The sequence below is a fragment of the Suricata suricatta genome, chromosome X (genome assembly GCF_006229205.1).
Source record: "Suricata suricatta isolate VVHF042 chromosome X, meerkat_22Aug2017_6uvM2_HiC, whole genome shotgun sequence".
NCBI lineage: Eukaryota > Metazoa > Chordata > Mammalia > Carnivora > Herpestidae > Suricata > Suricata suricatta.
Window position 1 is genome coordinate 29,790,220 of NC_043717.1, and position 5,964 is coordinate 29,796,183.

The 5,964-nt window shown below is 38.6% G+C and overlaps 1 protein-coding gene across 1 annotated transcript in view; it reads left to right on the plus strand.

Moving 5' to 3' along the window:
• The window catches only part of CFAP47 (cilia and flagella associated protein 47), a 493,477-nt gene that overhangs the window by 338,126 nt on the left and 149,387 nt on the right, over positions 1-5,964 (plus strand). The gene's annotated exons all lie outside the window — the stretch shown is intronic.

The window sequence follows — 5,964 nt, forward strand, 5'->3', positions numbered from 1 at the left end:
TTTCATTCATTATTTTCTAAATGTAAAACTGTCCAACAATTAAATTTATTAATTAAGAAAAAAAAAGTATAGACTTTGAACCAGAATGAATACACATCTTCAAATTCCAGCTGTATTATAATGAGCTTATTGACCTTGGGCAAGACGCTGAACTTTCTTGTATCAGTTCCCCATCTTTAAAAGGAAAAACTACATTAAACTCAATGGTGAAAAACTGAGAGCTTTTTACCTAAGGTCAGGAATTAGATAGGGACGTCCACTGTTACCACTTTTCCTCACGTAGTACTGGATGTCAAAGCCACATCGGTTGCACAACATAAAGAAATAAATGGAAGCCATACGTGTCTTAGTGGCTCAGTGGGTTAAGCATCAGACTTCGGTTCAGGTTATGATCTCAGATTTCGTAACTTTGAGGCCTGCGTCAGGCTCTGCACTGACAGCTTAGAGCTTAGTCCCTTCATTGGATTCTGTGTCTCCCTCTCTCTCTACTCCTTTTTTGCTCATACTCTGTCCCTCTCTGTGTCTCTCAAAAATCAATAAACATTAAAAAATAATTTGAAGAAAAAAAGGAAGAAAAGGCATCCAAGTTGGTAAGAAAAAGTAAAACTCTCACAATTTGCAGATGACATGTTATTCTATGAAGAAAACCATAAAGGCTCTACGAAAAAGCTAATAGAAGTTATAATTGAATTGAGTAAATGTTAATTTCGCAGGATTCAAATCAATGTACAAATGTATTGCATTCCTATACACCAAAATTGAAGAAGCAGAAAGAGAAATTAAGAAAACAATCCCATATACAGTTGTCCCAAAAATAAAAATGACATATTCAATAAAGGGTTACTCTCCAAAATGTATAAAGAACTTCTACAACACAGTACCCAAAAAAAAAAAAAATTCCGGCTTAAACCATGGGCAGAGGTAAGAACAGACATTTCTTCAAAGAAGACATCCAGGTCACAAACAGACACATGAAAAGTTGTTCCACATCATTCAGCATCAGGGAAATACCAACCAAAACTACAATGAGATTTCACTTCACATCTGTCTCACAGCCAGTCAGCCATGATTGCCGCCTTCCTAGGGACCAGGCAGAAGACCCACCTGTCTGTGTCACTGAGGCTGACCCTTCAGTCTTAGTCCAACTGAAGGACTTGAAATGGCCTTGTAACTAGGCCATTCACTGTCCCCGTGGCCCAGCACCGCTCCCCGTGGGAGATGTGCCTGTCCATTCCCCAGAATTAGGCTCCGAGTCCACAGTCTGTCTGCACATCTGGGAGCGGCCCTATGATCCCGTTCATCACCTCCCACCTGCAGGCAGGGGCCAGCCCCACCTGCCCAGGGACCTGGAGGGAGGCACGCCCCACACCCGTGTTCTGGGGTCAGGCCTGCCAACCTCAGTCCGACTGCAGACCCTGACGCAGTCTGTGGCCTGGCTCTAGCCCCGCTGAGCCACAGGCTGGGGCAAATCCTGCCCACCCAGGGGTGGGTAAAGTGTTGGGGGCACTCCCCAAGGCCCAGAGGTAGCCAGTGTAACACCAGGACATTTTGTAATATCCGGTGCCATGAACCCGCACCAATGTCACCTGCAGTTCACATTTGGGTAAACTGAGGCACACATTGGTAGCAGACAGCCACAGTTGTGAACCCTGGTATCGCATTACAAGTTTTAATTAAAAACTGACCATCTCTTCTACTTGAAATAAATATTAGTGAACTTTCCATTAAATTGTTCTGTACCACCTCAGATTTAAATCTGACACTAACACCCACAGTTTGTGTTTGGCTTTGTAATCATTAGTTTCAAGCCTAAGCATCTTGAGGATCTAAGGTTGATCTTTCATTTTGGAAAACGAATCCCTAGTTAATGTGGCTTTTGTATGTATGTGTCGTAGGTGCAGTCTCATTTTCTGTTATAAGACAAGAGGACTCATCTCAGGAAGACTCAGATCACTGTTATGACCAAGTAGCCTCTTTTCAGAGATCACTACCACAACTATCCTGCCCTGTTGATGAGGAAGCCTCAGGTAAACTTACGATGAAGGAGATTTTCATGATCACTTTTCAGTCATTCGGGTTTAAATGAATAAATACTAACCTTTCACAATATGTATATACAGATGAGTTGTGTATACCTATAAGAGTTTTCTTATATTAGTTCAGGATTAACTTTACATAATTTACTTTGAAGATTTGTACAGCTATTACATTAATAAGATTGTACTACTTCACCTAAAGGCTGCCTACTCTTTGATAAGTGAACCACTTTATATTTATTTCTTATTAAACAAAACGTTACAGTACATTTCTGATGAAATGTTCATGAGTACTTTATTTTAACAATGTCACATGCTTTTCTTCAGCCTAACAGATGATAACAACCTTCCTCATATGTGGAAGAACATCAGTGCTAGTATTTTTCCTTCCAGTGTTCTCAAGATTTATTTGACTGTTGTTAAACATCCTAGCTTTTTAGTAGAAATTCAAAGCAAATTGAGATAGTGGGGAATTGGAAGGGACAGGGCAGGTTTCCTGGACAATGGGTGACTGAATTCTCTTAAGGGTGAGGAGCAGGGTCTTAAGAGGGGGTTAGAGAATGAGTCAGCAAAGCAGCGCAGTGGAGACAATGAGGTAATAAAGGAAGAAGTCCTTATTGAATGATTTTGTGTTTAGTCGAGATTCTTCAGTCAAACTGACACCACCATAATCTAATGTAATGTAAAGTAAATAGGCACATGCATACATACATGCATATATGTATGTACATGTGGACAGACAGAGGCACAGAGACAGAGAGATTGAGACGTTGAAGAATCGGTGACCTGACTGTGGGGATTGGCAATTGGAAACTGTAGGTCCAGCGAGCAGGGCAGAGAATGAGGTGAGAGTTGCTGCTGCCATCTTGGTCCCAGTTCCCCAGGCAGCCAGGCAGGCTGCCAGGTCAGGCAGCTTTTCTGGTTCCGTTTTGACTAAGAATTGCTTCCTCTTCACGTTACCTCAGATAATTTTTCATGGCTTGGAACTTCACAAAATTTACAAATGCTTGTGAACATTTCTCTCTTCCACTCTGTACTTTAGTGGAAAGCACTCTTCATCATTTTATTGCTCACATGAGGTCTAAGTAAGCTTTTTATACTAAAATTCATTATCTTACATATAAATTACCTCTAGAAATAAGATTAAAGTACACTTAACAAAATAAAGGGAGCCTTAAGAAGCCACCACTACAGTATAGTGAATCCAAGCAAATAAGCATATAGTTGCATTTGATATCACTGAAATGGACATGAATTTATGGATCTAAAAGATGTAGGTAGATATAAGTGATAGATAATACAGGTAGATAGATTAGATAGATAGATGGATAGGTTGATCGATTGATAGATAGATTAAAGTATTCTGGTTACCTGAATGTAATGGATTCATTTATTATCCTGCATTAATTATCTCATACATGATATTGCCTTCCATGGGAAAGATACCCATAGTTGGCTGTGAACTTCCCTTAAGTGTCCTGATTATACAGTACATTCAGATGGGGTGACACTTCTTCAATCCTATTGTTATTCTGCTCAGCAGTGGTAAGTAATATATCTAATACAATATGTGCTACTACTTATTTAAGAGAGAGAGGGAGGGTGTGAGCAGGAGACAGGGTCACAGGGAGACAGAGTGGGACAGAATCTTCACGCTCAGCACAGAGCCCAATGCAGGACTCAATTCCATGACCCGGAGATCATGACCTGAGCCTAAATAGAGTCGGACGATCCGCCAACTGAACCACCCTGCACCCCAAAGTTTGCTTTCTGAGCAGTTTTTTGTGGTTTAATTGACATACAATAAGCTATGCATCTTTACACCATATAGTTTGAGTGTTAACACATGCCTAGAGACTTGAATCCATTGTTACAAATCAGGTCGTGAATATATATCCCCCCAAAATGTCTCCTCATGTCCATTTGTAATCATTTTTGCCCTCCTCTCCACTCTTGCCACAAGTCACCTTTGCCCTAGGCAATCATTTATCTGTTTTCTGTCACTATCTGTGCATTCGATAGCATTGTGTATCCATGAAATCATACAGTGTAGCCCTTTTAGGGGATTGTTTTCCTTTTTATTTTTCATATTATAATTAGTTTAAGAATCATCCACACATTCCATGAATAAAATTTTATTCCTTTTATCACTGAGTAGTAGTCCATGCAATGGATACACCACAATTTGTTTATCTCTTTACCTTGTGATGGATATTTGGATTTTTCCACTTTTTTGGTAGTTACAAATAAAGCTGATATGAGCATTTACATATGAGTCTGTATTGGGCATGTACTTTCATTCATTTTGAGCAAATCACTTATACGTGTGATACCTGGATAATATGGCAGTTGAATTTATAATGATTTAGGAAGTAACTGTCAACAGTATCTCAATGAGATTGTCTTTTTCCATTCCCGCTTGTGCTGCATAAAAATTGCACTTTCTCTGTATCCTTCACCAAACGTTGTAGGATTCGCCATTGACATTTATCCATTTCCATCTCTGTGTCGTTCAGTGTGGATTTAATCAACATTTCTGAAATGAATACTAATGTTGACTATCTTTTCTTGTGCTTCTTGTCACCCATATGTCTTTCCCAAAAATCTTTTTTCTAATCTTTTACCCAGCATTCCTCCTTCCATTCGGTTGTTTGTTTCTTATAACTGAAGTTTTAGACTTTTCAAATTTTTTCTGGTTACATGTTTTCTTTGTTTTGTTTTTTTGGATAGGTCTTTTAATACGTTTTCTCCCAGTCTCTGGTTATCATTTTAGTTTTCTTAATGGTGTATACTGAATTGTGAAAGTTTTTATTTTTATTCCAGCTTTACTGAGGTATAAATGACAAAGAAAAGTATACACATTTCAGATGTAAAGTGTGACGATTTGATGTATGTATACATCGTGAAGTGGTCATAGCAGTTTTCAATTATAATGAAATGCAGTTAATCACTTTTTTTCTAATGTGAATCAGGAAGAAACATGTGGCCTTGAAACATTTTGCCCAAGTAATGGAAGCGTAAGTTGTTGCCAAAGCTGAAACATAATCCGCCATCCTTCACAACAGAAATCTGAATCCTATGGATTTTATTAATCCTTTTCTGTTGTCTATAGTGTCTTTGGTCATAGACATTTCTAAACTGTGTTATAGAAATAACAGATAGCTAAGACCACAAAAACGAAGGTGGAGCCTGGAGTGGTGCAGTGGGGAACTAGACTGCTATGCATTTTATCATAAAAATAAAGAGCATAAATGGAATAGCTGGATTATTCATTGGATGAGAGCAGATATGGCCACAGTACTGGGTTTCCTTCTCTCTGTTCTTCATTAGCCACCAAATTCTGTCTGTCAGTGGGCTTAACATCTGACTTCGGTTCAGGTCATGATCTCAGACTTCATGAGTTTGAGCCCCACGTCAGGCTCTGCGCTGACAGCCTACAGCTTATTCCCTGCTATGGTTTCTCTGTCACCCTCTCTCTCTCTACCCCTGCCCTGAATATACTCTGTCCCTCTCCTTGTCTATCAAAAATACATAAACATTAAAAAATAATTTGAAAAAAATAGAAAGAAATGGCATCCAAGTTGGTAAGAAAATTTAAAACTCTCACAATTTGCAGATGACATGTTACTCTATTTAGAAAACCCTAAAGACTCTACTGAAAAACTAATAGATGTGATAAATGAATTAGGTACATGCTAATTTCGCAGGATTCAAATCAATGTATTGATTTATTGCATTCCTATACACCAAAAATGAAGAAGCAGAAACAGAAATTAAGAAAACAATCCCATTTACAATTGTCCAAAAACAATAATGACATATCCAATAAAGGTTACTATCCAAGATGTATAATGAACTTCTGCAACTCAATACCCAAAAACTAAACTTAAATCATGGGCAGAAGATATGAACAGACATTTCTTCAGAG